Here is an 18,125-nt window from a genome sequence, read left to right on the forward strand (position 1 = left end):
GGAGAAGGGACATGGGACAAGGCTGCGTGTGGAGGGACTTTGATGTTGCTCCTGTCAATATTGAGGTCAGTGGGCTATCAGTTCCAAAGGTAAACTCTCAGGTGGTGTTCCTCTGACAGTGGACAGGCTAAGGATGGGCATGTCCCCGGACGAGTTGGAGGGCGAATTAAAATGGAAGGTAACGGGTTGGTTGTTGTGTTCAGAGCACTGGTGCTCCATACAGAGCCTGATCCTGCCCCACCAAGACCGTTTCCAACTCCCGATGTGGTCCCCTCTCTATCAGGGAGACCAAAGGGAGATTCAGGGACATATTCATGGAGCATCTGCTCTCTGCACGCTTTAACCAATTCTACATTCCAGTTGCCATTCATTTCAATTACTCGCTCACACCCACCCACCCCCCTTGCTCATCCAGCGATAGGTCCATCCTTAGCCTCCTCCACTGTCAGAGTGAGGCCAAATAGTAACTAGGGAACACAACATGATCTTTCAGCTTGAGAGCTTACAGTTCATTGGTCTCAATACTGACTTCACTGCATTCAAAATCTCTCAACCCACAGCCTTATTCCATGTTCCCCTTCCCTGACCTGACCTAAGCAGTCCACCTTCCTCTTCGCATACCCGCTGCACCCTTCCCACTGACCAATCACATTATCCCCCTACTTGCATCCCCTATCGTCATCCCATCTACGCTTCCCTCAGCCCCACGTCCCTCCCTCTATTTACTTCCCGGTTCCCCTTCCCCCGGCCCAATCCTGATGAAGTCTTTCAGCCTGAAACGTTGACTTTCCTGTTCCAAGTATGTTGTCTGACCTGCTGTGCTTTTTCAGCTTCATGTGTGTTGCTATATCCGCAGCAAGAGATGTTATTATGCTTTTTATACATTTTATTTTAGTCTGTTTACTGACAAGCTTATCTCAACATTCTCACTGCAGGGTAAAGGAAACAGTCTCTTTGTCGCAAATGCTCCTGTCTGCTTCGAAATGACTTCCTTTGGTTTAACCGTACTTTCAAGTCTGCTGTTCGCAATAGCATTGTAAATTTCACTCGTGTTATGCTGTAGCTTAATCACACCACGCCCAATATACTTTACAACTTCCTTGTTCTTATACTCCACACATCTATTCATAAACGTAAAGATCCATTAAGTCCTTCTATACAACAGTTTCAACTTGCCTGACCATTTGTAATTTCCAGTCTTCTGTGTCCCTCTCTCCTTACATTTACCAGTCCTCCCTCACTCCAACATTTCCAGAAAGATCACCAGCAATGCCTCCACAATCACCTTCGGCATCTTTTTAGAACTACGGGGTGTTCTCCAACAGGTCTCGCTGATTGATCCAACTTAATCTTCCCCAGCTCCTTCTCCTTACGGGTGGTAACGATACTCACCTCTACTCTCTTACTGTCTTGAAGTTCTGACATTTTGCTGGTGTCTTTCACCGTGAAGATTGTTGCAATGTATTCAATTCCTCTGCCATTCCATTGCTTCCCATAACTATTCAAGCTTCATTTTCCAAATTTCCTCTGTTTGGTCTTTACTCCCTGTCTTCCTTGTTATATATCTAAAAATCTCTTTCAATGTTCTATTTCATGATTTACAAGCGTAATATCAGATTTCACCCTCTCCTCCCATTTGCTGTTCTTAATTAATCGTGCTGGAAGTTATAGGCTTCGAAATCGTCTAGATTCCCAATAATCTTCACCACATTGTGCGCACTTTCTTTTACTTTTATGCTGTCCCTGAGTTCGTTATCATGCACGGCTGCCTTGTCTTTCGCTGAATATCTATCTTTTTACTTGGGATTAATTTCTGATGTGCTGCTGAATTATCTCCAGAAACTCCAGTCATTGCTGCTTCACCATATTCCCGTGCTCAGCTCCCCTTCCGATTAACTCTGGCCAATGCCACCCTCATGTCTTTTTTGTTACATTACTCAATTATAATCCATCTCTTCCAAAAGTGAGCATTAGATGTAAACTGAAGGAGGGAGGTTTGAGACATTGGACACGAAGTACGATTGGGGGATTTATTAACTAAATGGAAAGACAGTGACAGAGAGAATATCGACGTGGAGATGTAAAAATAGGGAAGTCTACATGATTGATAAAATTAGATGTGCTTCCGTATTTGGTTTGACAATTCCTGTGTGCTGTGGTCCTTTGTACTGTATATGTGCAACAGATTAATCTGGTGAAATCCTGGATTTGATGCCAGAACTTTTATCTCCATCAATATGACAGGCACCAACTGTTGACAGAATCCAGTATATGTTTCCTGGTACAAAATGGATTAACTGAAACAAGTTGGAACACCAGAAGCAGGAATTTATAACATCCATCCGATAAGAATCCATTATTATTGGGAATTAGATCAGGGAATGCCAGAAAGGCGCAGGAGGCAGACGGTATGTTGAGAGTAGGTGAACATAACATCTCAGTTGAAGATTAAATAACATATTAATATTTTATAAATTTTGTACATCACATGCATCATGTTTGTTAAGCCTGTCTCTCTTGTTCATTCTGAATATGTTGCACACATATGCACAATCTTATCTATCCCTGATCTAATTCCCAATCTTATTATTGGGAATTAGATCAGGGAATGCCAGAAAGGCGCAGGAGGCAGACGGTATGTTGAGAGTAGGTGAACATAACATCTCAGTTGAAGATTAAATAACATATTAATATTTTATAAATTTTGTACATCACATGCATCATGTTTGTTAAGCCTGTCTCTCTTGTTCATTCTGAATATGTTGCACACATATGCACAATCTTATCTATGCACACACCCACACACACACACAGATACACACACAGACACACACACACACCATTACTGTTCAGCCATTCCATTTGAAATTATTCGGTTTTGTAAACAGTGTCACTTGCCATTCCTTCTTCTGAATATATTATGTTTCTTTCACTGCATTTTATTTTATTCTGTCTGTCAAGAAGACATTGGGGACTGGCGGGGATGTCACTTTACTCCTCGTCAGTCTCCACAGCCAGTGTCTTCTATTCCTTTCTGTTTCTCAACCCATGAAAAATACGTACTGTGTGTGACCCTTGAATCCCAATAAACAGGTCAAATTTAAACAGAACACTTACTTTTGCGCTAAGGCTACAAAAAAATCTCAAAAAGAAAAGGCATACAAATTGTGCAATAAAATGTTTGCATCTTTACAAACAGATTATAGAATTGCATTGTGTAAACGATAAACAATTAACTGGTTAGTGCTCTGAGAGTAAAATCCAGGGAAATACGAATTTCTTGTGTATGTTCAGGGCAGTTGTGCCCAGAAGCAGTTTTTATATTGGAAGTTGTTGTGGTGGAGGAGACTTCAGTGTTGTAACAACATCTCGATTGATGCTGTGTAATGATGACTATTCAGGCAGGTTACTATCCCATCCTCGCTATTGTTGGGATTCCTGGTGAGTCGATCTCTGTCCAATTACTAATTCTCTAACCCGTTGTGAATGTCATCGTTTTCTCTGTAGTGTATATTTGGCAAAGATCCAAACTATTGTCTTCGCTTTCAATCACAATCTCCATTTCTATACCATGAATTTCATATCCCTCGCGTACAAGCATCTGAGGAGAAACGAAAGTTTTCATAACGACGATTACCCCATTTTATCCTGAAATGATTTATATCTCAATATTCCGTCTACCTCAAAACCTGTCGACTCCCACCTTCACAATATTCCCAGTCTTCACTTCTGCCTCAACACTGTTTCTGAATAAACCATCATCCTCACCTTTCCAATTACAATTCTCTTCTGGCAACTCTTCTCGTTACACATATTTTGATCACAAACTTTTTCTTACCTCGACCTGGACTTATGCCAGATGCAACGTGTGAAGTCAGTTTGATACTAAAATGAGTTTCAGTATAACCTGTAACCTCACACGAGGGAGAGGACTGTGCTATAAGTGACCAGGAAGTGACAGTTTCATTGAACTGTCTTGATTCGGGAACTTTCTGTGCAGGAATGGGTGTCACTGTCCATTATCTCCCAATTGCAGTGTTCCAATGTATTCACACAGTGACGGAATCCGTCTCTGCCTGCTGCTGAGGGTAATACCTTCGTGCTGTCTCCATAATGGAAGGTACCAAAAATCTTCTACATATAATATGGGACAGATTGACTGGTGAAAATAAGAACATGATTAGAAGTAATAAAGTGAACTTACTCAAACACTAATTGAATTGAAGGTTGGCAAGTTACTCTACCAAATGAGTTCCATCCGAGTATTCAAGGAAGTGGAATTACAGCTAGTGAATGAGTTACAGAGTCATACAGGACAGAAACAGATGCTTCGGTCCAACCAGTCCATGCTGACTATTCCAATTCCAAACTAACTTAGTCCCACCTGACCGCACTTGGCCCATATCCGTCCAAACCTTTCCTATTCATGTACTTATCCAAATGTCTTTTAAATGTTGTAACGACAAGAAAGAAGTATTGATTACCCTACAAATTTCTTTAGACTCTGGAGTTTCTCGTTCCTGCAGATTGGAAAGTAGTTATTGTAATCCTAAATATTTAAAACCGGCGTGGGAGGTAAAACAAAAAAAGGTACCTTGATGTTAGGTCTGAGGAAAATATTAGAACCTTTTATGAGAAATGTTATAACTCGACACTTGGGAAACCATGATGTGACTTGGTACAGTCAGCTTAGACTGAGAAAGCGGAAATAATCGTTGAGAAACCTGTGGAGTTTGTGTTAGTTGATACAACCACAAGAGAGAAAGAGTGTGAGTGGTGTATTTGAATTTGCAGAATACTTTTTTACATTGTTGTTAAAAAGTGAGCAAAGGAAGTTAGAGTAGATTGGTAAGATGCAGACGGGGTGATCAGGATATACCACATGGATTGAGAATTGGCCAGTGGAAGCAATGCTGAGCTTCTTGCACTTTTATGGACTGAAGGCAGTCCATGGGATAGCACACGTTTCGGTGTTTGAACCACAACAATTTGCAAGGCATAGAAATGATTTGGATGTGAGAAATAAACAGCATGCAAATCATTTTGTATTGACTAAACAGTACAAGGTTGAGAAGTGATGTTTTTCAAAAGGACCTGAATGTCCTTGATCATGAGTCATCAAAAATAGCACACCCAAGGCCGTAAGTATTAGCAACTTATACAGTATGCTGCTCTTCATTGTAATATGATTCAAGTGCATAAGTAAAGCCGTCTTTCCGTATTTGTAGGGCCTTGATGAGAGAGTATTTGGGGCACTGTGAAGAGGTATGATCTCCTTTCTAAGGCACGATCTCATTAACACTGACACAACTCTAATCCATGAGATGATGCCTCCATGATGGAACTGAGTAATTAATCTGTCGGTAGGAGACAAAGAGGGATGATTGTGCTGAAACGTGAGGGTTAGCGACTATCACATATTTCTAAAAGAGACACTGTTAGGGTGAGAAATAATTAATTTATTAGATTTATTGTCACATGTGCCTAAGTCCAGTGAATGCTTTATTTGCGAGCAGTACAGGCAGATGACAGTAAGCAAGGACACACAGATCATAGTGTGAAAAATAAACTTGGACAGAGTAAGGCGTGCAGGTTACAATGCGCAAGAAATTAAAGAAAAACATGATCAACATGAACAAGATCATTATTATTTGGAGTGACAGAGTCCATTCATCAGTCTAACATAGCATACTTTATGTGACTGAATGATCTCTCCCCACATTAATGTGCCGTCGGCATGAGGTCCTACAAGAAAAATTTAGGGAGTTAGGAACCAACTTAACAAAGTAGGACCACGGAGGTAGTAATCTCAGGATTGCTACCAGTGTCAAGTGCTAGTCAGCGTAGGAATGATCGAATAATCAGGAAGAATGTGTGGCTGAAGAGATGGTGCAGGAGGGAGGGGTTCCGATTTTTGGGATATTGGGACCGGTTCTGGGGGAGGTGGGATTATTGCAAATTGGACGGTCTACATCTGGTAGACGGTCTACATCTACATTGTGGAGCCAATGTTCGATGGAGTGCATTTGCTAACGCTGTTGGGAAGGGTTTAAACTAATGTGGCAGGGATCGGGAAACAAATCTGTTTGGTGAAAATAAGGGAGGTAGTAACTAAAGCGTAAGTAACTAGATAATGAAATCAGCATGACTGAGGGGAAGAGGAGGCAGGAAGCGGAGGATGAACACAGAGGGAGTTATAGTTTTAATGCAAGAAGTATAGTAGGTAAGGCAGATGAACTTAGGGCTTGGAATAGGACCTGGGAATATAATGTTATTGATGTTACTGAGACTTGGTTGCGGGAATGGCGTGATTGGCAACTAAATATCCCAGGACATTAATGCTTCAGGCGGGGTAGAGAGGAAGGTACAGGGGGTGGAGAAGAAGCGTTACAGGTCAAAGAAGATCTCACAGCTGTGCTGAAGGAGGGCACGATGGAAGATTCGAGCAGCGAGGCAATAGATTAGATTAGATTACCTACAGTGTGGAAACAGTCCCTTTAGCCCAACAAGTCCACACCGACCCGCCGAAGCACAACCCACCCATACCCATTCCCCTACATTTATCCCTGCACCTAACACTACGAGCAATTTAGCGTGGCCGATTCACCTAACCTGCACATTTTTGGACTGTGGGAGGAAACCAGAGCACCCGGAGGAAACCCACGCAGACACGGGGAGAATGTGCAAACTCCACACAGTCAGTCGCCTGAGGCGGGAATTGAACCCGGGTCTCTGGCGCTGTGAGGCAGAAGTGCTAACCACTGTGCCACACGTGCAGCCAATATGGGCAGAGCTCAGGAATAGAAAGGGTGCAGTAACAATGCTGGGATTGTACTACAGGCTTCCCAACACTGATCGTGGTACAAATATGTAAATAGATTACAGAAATAAGTGGGAGCAACAGGATGGTGGTGATTTTAATTTTAATTATCCCAACATTGAGTGGGATTCACTTAGTGTTAGAGGTCTAGATGGAGCAGAATTTGTATGGACCATCCAGGAGCATTTTCTAGAGTAGTGTAGAAATAGTTCAACTCGGGAAGCGGCCTTGCCAGACCTGGTGTTGGGAACTGAGCCCACCCAGGTAGTGGAAGTTACAGTGGGGGATTACTTTAGAAATAATGATCACAATTTCTTTAGTTTTACAATAGTCATGGAGAAAGATGAGAGTGGTCCGAAAGGAAGAGTGCTAAACTGGGGAAAGGCCAACTATAGAAAAATTCGGCAAGAGCTGGGGAACGTGGATTGGGAACAGCTGTTTGAAGGGAAATCCGCATTTGATATGTGGAAGGCTTTTGAAGAGAGGTTAATTAGTGTTGAGGAGAGATATTCCTGTGCAAATTATGGATAGAAATGGCAAGATTAGGAAACCATGGATGACAAGTGATATTGTGAGACTAGCATAAAGTAAATAGAATGTGTACATAATATCTTGGTGAATGAAGATAGAGGAAGCCTTGGAAGAATATTGTGAATGTAGGACCAATCTGAAGTGAGGAATTAAGAGGGCGAAAAGGGGTCATGAGATATCCTTAGCCAGCAGGATTAAGGAAAACCTTAAAGCTTTTTGGTCACATATAATGAAAAAGAGGGTAGCTCGAGAAACGGCCCACTCAAGGACAAAGCAGGAAAGATATGCTTGGAGGCAGGGAAATCGGGAGAGATTCTTAATGAGTACTTTGCATCGATATTCATCAAGACTCAATGATGATTCGGAGATGCCGGTTTTGGACTGGGGTGTGAACAAAGTTAAAAATCACACAACACCAGATTATAGTCCAACAGGTTTAATTGGAAGCACACTAGCTTTCGGAGCGACGCTCCTTCATCAGGTGATTGTGGACGTCTCGATCGTAACACAGAATTTATAGCAAAAATTTGCAGTGTGATGTAACTGAAATTATACATTGAAGAATTGATTGTCTGTTAAGCCTTTCATCTGTTAGAATACAGTGATAGTTTCACTTCTTTCATGTGTAAATCACAAAACCCTTTTTTTTTAAAGTTGCATTCTCGAGTTAGCTGTTAACAATGGTGATAGCTAGACAGCCTGTCCTCGGATGCTGCCTGAATTGCTGTGCTCTTCCAGCACCACTGATCCAGAATATGCTGAAGGTGTTAGCCCCCTGTGTTCTCTGTCTATGACCTGATGTTTAGATTGATTCCAATCTAAAAAGTGAAATAACAGAGTTTTACATGAATTCATGCAGTTTTTGAGCTCAGGGTTCGACATGAATCTATGTGGTTTTTGAGCAAAGTGCAATGTAACTCTGAAAGCACCAATAAAATTCACCACACACAATATATACTTGTGCATGTGGGTCTTTGTCTGTCTGTGTGTGTGTCTGTCTGGGGTGGAGGTTGTGAGTGTGAGAAAGTGTGTGTGTGTGTGTAGTGAGTGCAGAGTGTCTTAGGTCTGTGAGGGGGTGCATATGTGGGAGTGTGTGTGTCTATAAGGGTGTGTGTGGGTGTCTGTGTGCGCGTCTGTGTGTATCTGTGTCCGTGTGCATGTGAGAGTGTGTGTGTGTGTGTGTGTAGGAATATCTGTGTGAGTGCGTGTAGTGCAATGGTGATCACCTGTAATGTGACATGAACCCAAGGTCCCGGTTGAGGCCCTCCCTATGGGTACCGAACTTAGCTATCAGCCTCTGCTCAGCCACTTTCCTCTGCTGCCTGTCCCGAAGTCCACCTTGGAGGATGGTCACCCGAAGGTCCGAGGCTGAATGTCCTGGATCACTGAAGTGTATGCATAGGGCTTGTCCAGAGGGAATGGCTGTTTTAAGATGTTTTGGGTGGAAGCTGGAGAAGTGTAGCATTGTGAGGTTGTCTGTGGGTTTGCGGTAGAGTGTGGTGCTGAGGTGTCCATCCTTGATGGAGACGCATGTGTCCAAGAATGAGACAGACAGTCGAGAGTAGTCCATGGTGAGTTTGATGGTGGGATGAAAATTGTTGATGTCGCTGTGTATCAATGACTCCTCGCCATGGGTCCAGAGGAAGAAAATTTCATCAATGTACCTGGTGTACAATGTCGGTTGGAGATCCTGCATAGACAAGAAATCTTGTTCGAACCTGTCCTGCATAGAGAAGATGCACCGTGTACATGGAAGGTACTCATGTGACTCAACTAACATTGTCTCTCTTATACATTGCAGGCAGGGATGCCCAGAGGCATGGTACATTGGGGAAACTGAGCAAAGGCTACGACAAGTGGGCGGCACGGTGGCACAGTGGTTAGCACTGCTGCCTCACAGCGCCAGAGACCTGGGTTCAATTCCCGCCTCAGGCGACTGACTGTGTGGAGTTTGTACGTTCTCCCCGTGTCTGCGTGGGTTTCCTCCGGGTGCTCCGGTTTCCTCCCACAGTCCAAAGATGTGCAGGTCAGGTGAATTGGCCACGCTAAATTGCCCGTAGTGTTAGGTAAGGGGTAAATGTACGGGTATGGGTGGGTTGCGCTTCGGCGGGGTTGTGTGGACTTGTTGGGCCGAAGGGCCTGTTTCCACACTGTAAGTAATCTAATCTAATCTAAAAAAAACAACGGATGAATGGGCACCGCACAACAATCAACAGACAGGAGGGTTCCCTCCCAGTTGGGGAACACTTCAGTGGTCCAGGACATTCAGCCTCGGACCTTCGGGTGACCATCCTCCAAGGTGGACTTCGGGACAGGCAGCAGAGGAAAGTGGCTGAGCAGAGGCTGATAGCTAAGTTCGGTACCCATAGGGAGGGCCTCAACCGGGACCTTGGGTTCATGTCACATTACAGGTGATCACCATTGCACGACACTCACACACACAGATATTCCTACACACACACACACTCTCACATGCACACGGACACAGATACACACAGACGCGCACACAGACACCCACACACACCCCTTTAGACACACAGACTCCCACACATGCACCCCCTCACAGACTTAAGACACTCTGCACTCACTACACACACACACACACACTTTCTCACACTCACAACCTCCACCCCAGACAGACACACACAGACAGACAAAGACCCACATGCACAAATATATATTGTGTGTGGTGAATTTTTTTGGTACTTTCAGAGTTACATTGCACTTTGCTCAAAAACCACATAGATTCATGTCGAACCCTGAGCTCAAAAACTGCATGAATTTATTAAAACTCTGTTATTTCACTTTTTTGATTGGAATCAATATAAACATCAGGTCATAGACAGAGAACACAGGGGGCTAACACCTTCAGCATATTGTCTAGCTATCACCATTGTTAACAGCTAACCCGAGAATGCAACTCTTAAAAAAACGGGTTTTGTGATTTACACATGAAAGAAGTGAAACTATCACTGTATTCTAACAGATGAAAGGCTTAACAGACAATCAATTCTTCAATGTATATTTTTAGTTACACCACACTGCAAATTGTTGCTATAAATTCTGTGTTACGATCGAGCCCTCCACAATCACCTGATGAAGGAGCGTCGCTCCGAAAGCTAGTGTGCTTCCAATTAAACCTGTTGGACTATAACCTGGTTTTATGTGATTTTTAACTTTGTACACCAAGGAGAGGGGCTTGGTGGATGTTGAGGTTAGGGAAAGATCTTTGATTACTCTTGGTCAAGCCTGCGTAAGGAGGGACGAAGTAGTGTGATTTCCAAAAGACACCAAGAAGGACAAGTCCCCAGGTCTGGGTAGGATCTATCCAAGGTTACTGAGGGAAGCGAGAGAGGAAATAGCTGAGGCTTTAACAGATATTGTTGCAGCGTCCTTGAACACGGGGGAGATACCTGGGGAATGGACAATTGCTCATGGTGTCTCCTTGTTTAAGGAATAATCCAGGAAATTACAGACCTGTGAGCCTGACGTCAGTGGCAGGGAAGCTACTGGAGAAGATACTGAGAGATAGGATATATACCTGTTTAGAACGCAATGACTTGTCAGTGCGAGGTAGCATGGCGTTCTGCAGGTATGGTAATGGCTCACAAACTTAATAGAATTGTTTGAAGAGGTGACAATGTTGATTGATGAGGGAAGGGATATAGATGTCATATAGATGGACTTTGGTAAGGTATTCGATGAATTTCCCCATGGTAAGCTGATGAAAAATTTGAAGTTGCATGGGTGTTCTAGCTAGATGGATAGAGAACTGGTTAAGCAACAGGAGACACAAAGTAATGATGGAAGGGAGCTTCTGAAAATGGAGATCTGTGACAGTGGTGTCCCACAGGGGCCCTTGCTGGGACATTGTTTTTTGTGGTATACATAAATGATTTGGAGGAAGGTGTAGCTTGTTTCATTAGCAAGTTTGCAGGTGACACTAAGATTGGTGGAGTAGCAGACAGTGAAGGGGACTATCCGAGAATACAGCAGAATATAGATAGATTGGGGAGATGGGCAGAGAAATGACAGATGGAGTTCAATTTGGACAAATATGAGGCGATGCATTTTGTACGATCCAATCCAAGAGCGAACTATACAATAAATAGAAAAGTATTGGGGAAAGTTGATGTACAGAGACATCTCGGTGTTCAGGTCCATTGTTCCCTGAAGGTGGCAAGGCAGATCAGGAGAGTGTTCAATAAAATGTACGGCATGGTTTCCTTCATTGGACCGGGTACTGAATATAAGATTTTGCAGGTCATGTTACAGTTGTATAAGACTTTAGTTTAGTCATTTGGAATACTGCATGCAGTCTGGTCGCCACACGAGCAAAACGATGTGGATGCTTTGGAGAGGGTGCAGAGGAGGTTCACCAGGATGTTGCCTGGTATGTAGGGTGCCAGCCATGAAGAGAGATTGAACAAATTGGGATTATTTTCATTAGATAGACGGTGGTTTAGGGGGAACCTGATCCTGGGATGGCGAGGGATATTGAGGATCTGATAAGGTAATTAAAGAAGGCATACATTGGGTTTAAGATATCGGGCTTAAGTCAATCCTTAGATGACTACACAATGTGTAGAAGCACCCTTAAGAGGGGAATCCGAATCCCCCAAAAAAGGACATGACATGGATCTCTCAGAAAAGGTGAAAGATAATACCAAGAGGTGCTCTAGCCATATTATGAGTAGAAGCGTGACTCAGGACAGAATAGGTCCCCTTACTGATGAGCATGGCTGTCCTTGTGTGGAACCACCAGGAGGTGGGGGGAATTGTAAATGAATATTTCTTCTCCATGTTTAATTAGGAGCAAACGATGCTTACTAAGGAAATAAGGAAAGCAAGTGGGAATGTTTTGGTCTGCATGCATATTATCAAAGTGGAGGCATTTCCTACCTTAAAGCACAATAAGGTGAATAAACCCGCTGGGCAAGAACATGTCCATCCTCGGATGTTATGGGAGGCTAGGGAAAAAATTGCAGTGGCTCTTGCACAGATTTTTGCTTCATCGTTTGCCACTGGAGTGGTTCCATTGTTTAAGAAAGTTAGCAAAGACAATTCAGGGAGTTCTTAGTTAGTGTGCGTAACATCAGTGTTAGGCATGTTGTTGGAGACGATAATGAGAGACAGGATGAACCATCATTTGGAAATTCAAGGTCTGATTAGAAATAGTCAGTATGGATTTTTGTGCGGGAAATCATGTCTGACAAATCTTTTAAATTGTTTCAAAGAGATAACCGCAAGAATAGATGAGGGTAGGACAATGGATGATCTGTATACGGACTTTAGTAAGACGATTGACAAGGTCCCATACGGCAGGTTAGTCAGTGAGTTTAGGTGACATGAGCTCCAGAGAGAGCTAGCTAATTGGATTCAAAATTGGCTCGATGGTAGGAAGCAGAGGGTGATGGTTAAAGATTGTTTCTCAGACTGGAGTTCTATAACTAATGGTGTGCCACAGGTGTCGGTGCTGAGACCTTTGTTATTTCTTATTTACATAGATGTTCTGAATGTGAATATACAAGGCATGAATGAGGGCCATAAGACATAGGAGCAGAAATTGAAATATTCAGCCCATCGAGTCTGCTCCACTATTCAATCATGGCTGGTAAGTTTCTTAACCCCATTCTTCTGCTTTCTAGCCATAACCCTTCATCCCCTTGACAATCAAGAACCTGTCCATCTCAGTCTTATATATATTCATTAACCTGGCCTCCACAGCCTTCTGTGGCATTGAATTCCATGGATCCACCACTCTCTGGCTGAAGAAGTTTCTCTTTATCTCCGTTCTAAAAGCTGTTCCTTTTACTCTAAGACTGTGCCCTCGGATCCTAGTCTATTCTACCAATGGAAACATCTATTCTGTCCAGACTATTCAGTATTCGGTATATTTCAATTAGATCTCCCCTCATCCTTCTAACATGCATTGAGTACAGATGCAGAGTCCTCAAAGTTTCCTCATATGTCAAGCTTTTCATTCCTGGGACCATTCTCGTGAAACCCCCCTGAACACGTTCAAGGCCAGTACATCTGTTCTGAGATAAGGGGCCCAAAACTGCACAACATACTCCAATTAATCCCAAGAAGGTTACTACATTTACGGATGATACAAAATTAGGAGGTATCGTTGATAGCGATGAACGTTATCAGAAATCATAGAGGGATTTTAATCTGATGGGGAAGTGATGTGAGGATTGGCAACTGCAATTAAATACAGATAAGTCACACTTTAGAAAGTAAAACAAAGATAGGGCTAATACAGTAAATGGTTAGGTTCTAAGGAGTGTTCTGGAACAGAGGGACTCGGATCACAAGTCCATATTTCACTGGAAGAGGCATCACGGGTAGACAGGGCGCTAAAGAAGGCATTTAGCATGCTGGCCGTCATCGTTCAAAGCATTGAATATAGGATTTGGGACATTATGCTACCATTCTGTCAGTCGTTGGTGAGGTCACACTTGGAGTATTGCGTACAGTTTTGGTCATCCTATTAACCTGAAAAGAGTGCAAAAAGTTTGACAAGGATGTTGTCAGGACTAATAGGCCAGCGTTATAAGGAGGGGTGGGCCAGGTTCGGATATCATCCCTTGGAATGTAGGAGAATGAGGGTGTGTTGTTTATAGAGATGCATAATATCATGCGGGCCATAGATAGGATGAATGCGTAGAGTCATTTTCCCAGAGATTATGGACTGAAAATTACAGGGCATAGTTTTAAGGTGAGAGGGGAAAGTTTTAAGAATGACCTGAGGGGCAACTTCATTATGTAGAGAATGTTTTTGAAATGGAATGGGCTGTCAGAAAAAGTGGTTGAGGCAGGTACAATAACAACATGTAAAAATGAATTGATCCATCGATGGGAAGGGTTGAGAGCGATATGGTTCAAATGTGGGCAATTGGAATTAGTTGAGTGGGCAGCATGGTCAGCACGGACCAGTTTGGGCCAAAGGGCCAGTTCCCATGCTCGATCAGTCTATGATTCAATGACACTCCATTTGAGTCAGTGACACAGTGACACTCCGGCTTACACCAGCCCACACCACGTCACTGTCAGGGGGACATTCTGGGCTACATCAGCTCAAACTGTGTCACTGTCAGGGGGACACTCCGGGCTACAACAGACCACACCATGTCACTGTCAAGGGCACACTCTGGGCGAAACCATCCCACTTCATATTGCTCTCGGGGGACACTCGTGGATAGAGCAGCCCACATCATCTCGCCATGCAGTGGTTTCTATCATTTGATTGTCGAAGGTGCAGATGTTACCCACCTGCTTGGTAATGTTCTCTATGAGGTCAGTAATCCCCATCATACACTTGCCCTTTACTATGGAACAGCCCGACCCTCTTTGCCGTGTAGGTAGTCGAGGGCATACCGGTTTTGCTGAGGAGATAGACGAAATTCTAAGAGCATGTCCTTACCTCCTGCTAAGTCCAAGCGGTCTCCTTGCCCAAGCGGGTTGGACCACAAATACGATAGTTTCAATTTTGATGGCTAATAATTCCTACAGATCCTCCTCAGGAAAAGGTACTGAGAAATGTGTAAGCCAGAAACTGGGCTTCACTGTTACCCAAAGCCATACCACCCCTGAAATGCACGCAGAATACAGGTGAAACTGAACGCTTCATAGGGAAACCCCAGCCCCATTCCCAGGTAGTTGGGCAGGGAACATTAGTTATGAAAACTGCTCCTACAGCTACAGCACAGGGATTACCCAATTCATTAAGAACAATGAAGACAGTAACTTTGTCTTGGCTGACCAAAATAATATCCAGGTTTAGTTTAGATAATGGAGGGGGGTTCCCAATACGAAGCAGACCTGTCTTTGTGACGACTCTGAAAATATGGGAAGTCCATATCTGCAAAATATGGTCGCACTGGGCTCTTAGGGTGAAAGCTGTTCAATAAAAAGTGGTTGGTCTTTCAGTAAGAGATATGATTATTGTCCCAGACTGGTTCCTTCCATCCCACAACTGAGAAGATGGAGATGTTATTAGGGGTCTCATAGTAAGGCGTGCGTCATTAAACACCACAAAGAGCCTGAATATCCACAATAACAGAGACACACTCCTCCAGTAGGCTTATGCATGAGATGCGAGGCGCCACAGGGAAGCAGTAGCAGTTGGAACATTGGACCAAGGCCCATGGAATAAACATAGTCACATTCATTTAAGTGCATCCCTATCCTGTACAGTTGTAACAAATTGGATAGGCTTCCCCAGACTTATTATAAGAATTCCACAGGCTAGCAGGTGGGGATAAGTAATAATCAAAGGAAAGATTATATCCAATAAATGCCTAACAGGTATTCCATACTCCATTGTTGAGATTCAGGAGGGGGATAGGTATCAAAGAGCCCTTTGCAAATGTGAGGGCGTAACAGACCATTTCATGCTGGCTGAATATTTTATGATGACTTTGCAAAAGCAAAGTGTTAGTGAAGGGCGACATCTCCCCCTTTCTCTTTTGCGAGGTGCTGATTTAGACCTCTTTGAGTAGAGGCAACGCTTACGAGGAACACCGAAAGGACAACTGAAATCAAACTGGCACAAAACACCTTGACAGTGTAAAGACCGTTGAGACTTGTTCTGTAAATGAACTGTCCGATCTTCTTGGTGCAGTTGACCATTGCGGCAGTGATTCTTGGTAACATTCCATGCATCAAAGGAATCAGTTTCCTGGGCACATAAGGACATCTTTTCAGCTTAAACGTTACACAGTTTCTGGTTGCTCAGGATCATACGGGTAAACAGCCCCTTCTTCAGCACTAATGCTGGTGGCAACGAGTCCACATAAGTTCGATCTTCATCATAATGGCCGTTCTGCATTAAAGTGTAGGGTATGTAAAACAGAAGAAGAATTACGATTCGAAGCATGCAGCTATATCATAGTAGTCTGGTTTGATACCAACTGATTAAGTTTCGTCCTTCAGGTCCCCATCGTCTCCACCTCCATCATCACCACCACCACAACCACCCTCCCCGCCCCACCCCCCCCCCCCCCCCACCCCGGAAGGGGCTCATCTTGGACCTTGGAATGATGACGGTGAACCCAGGCGGAATGCCCGGCGGCCTTAACAGCAATCAGGCTGGTGAGGAGAACATGGAAGGACCCTTGCCATTGAGATTGGAGGCTGCAGCTTGTGCAAATCATGATTAGAATAAAGAGTTGGGATATTCAACAGTTGGGATATTGTTGAGCGAGGGGAGCAGCACAGACCTTAGAGTGAAGATCTCCCAAAACTTTGGTCAAAGAAAGAACACAGGAGGACATATGCTCAGTTATGTGTTTGAAAGGAATAGGGGAGGAGGCATCATTCCAAGGGGAGAGGACAGCTCGACCTCGGATAATTTCGGCTGGAGACAAGCGAGTTTTCCCCACAGGGGTTTCTTGTAGGTGGAACAATACCAGAGGCAGCAACCTAAGCCAGGAAAGACCTGTCTCAGAAGTCAATTTTACAAGTTTAGCTTTCAGACTCTGGTCACCATGCTCCACGAGCCCTGCAGCCTGTGGGCAATTAGTACAATGAAGTTAGTGGTGGATCCCAAAATGAGAGCATAATTCCTCATTAATATCTCCAATAAAATGGGGGGCATTGTCAGAACGTAGACAAAAGCAAATGCCAAAGCAGGTAATAATCACCTTGAGTAAAATATTACAACAATTTTAGCAGTAGCGTTGGAAGTTGGGTAAGCTTCTACCCATCAAGGAAAAAAAAATCAACAATGACCAAAACATACTTATAGTGCAGACAACTTTGCAACTCAATGAAGTCTTTAACCATCTTTTGAAGTTGGCATTGTTTTCTCAGAGATCGACTCACACTTGTCAGAGAATATAGAACATAGAAAGTACAGCACAGAACAGTCCCTTTGTCCCACGATGTTGGGCCGAGATTTAATCCTAATGTAAAATATAGTAACAACCTACGCACCCCTCAACTCACTGCTATCCATGTGCATGTCCAGCAGTCGCTTAAATGTCCCCAATGACTCTGCTCCCACCACGACCAGTGATAACGCATTCCATGCATTCACAACTCTCTGTGTAAAAAAAAAACTACCTCTGACATCTCCTTTATACCTTCCTCCTAATATTTTCAAACTATGAGTTCGAGTACCAGTCATTCCTGCCGTGGGGAAAATTCTCTGGCTATTGACTATCTGTTCCTCTCATTATTTTGTACACCTCTGTTTGGTCTCCTCTCTTCCTCCTTCTCTCCAGAGAGAAACGTCCGAGCCTATTCAACCATTCTTCATAAGGCAAGCCCTCCAGTCCAAGCAGCATCCTGGTAACCAACTTTGCACCTTGTCCCAAGCCTCTGTATCTTTCCTATAGTAGGGCGACCAGAACCGGACATAATATTCCAAGTATTGCCTCACCAGAGACTTGTAGAGCTGCAGCAAAACCTCACGCCTCATAAACTCTACCCCCCTGTTAATGAAGGCCAAAACACCATATGCTTTCTTAACAACCCTATCCACTTGTGTGGCAACTTTGAGGAATATATGTACTTGCACACCAAGATCCCTCTGTTCCTCCACACTGCTAAGAATCCTGTCTTTAGTCCTATATTCAGCAATCGAGTTCCACCTTCCAAAATGCATCACTTCGCATTTATCCAGGTTGAACTCAATTTGCCATTTCTCAGCCCAGCTCTGCATTTTATGTCGCGCTGCAGCCTGCATAGCCCTCTATACTATCAACGACATCTCCAAACTTTGTGTCATCTGCAAATTTACTAACCCACACCTCAACCTCCTCAT

The sequence above is a fragment of the Chiloscyllium plagiosum genome, unplaced genomic scaffold, assembly GCF_037043375.1.
Source record: "Chiloscyllium plagiosum isolate Xiang-an unplaced genomic scaffold, Cpla_swu_hap1 HiC_scaffold_46, whole genome shotgun sequence".
In the NCBI taxonomy this organism is placed as follows: domain Eukaryota; kingdom Metazoa; phylum Chordata; class Chondrichthyes; order Orectolobiformes; family Hemiscylliidae; genus Chiloscyllium; species Chiloscyllium plagiosum.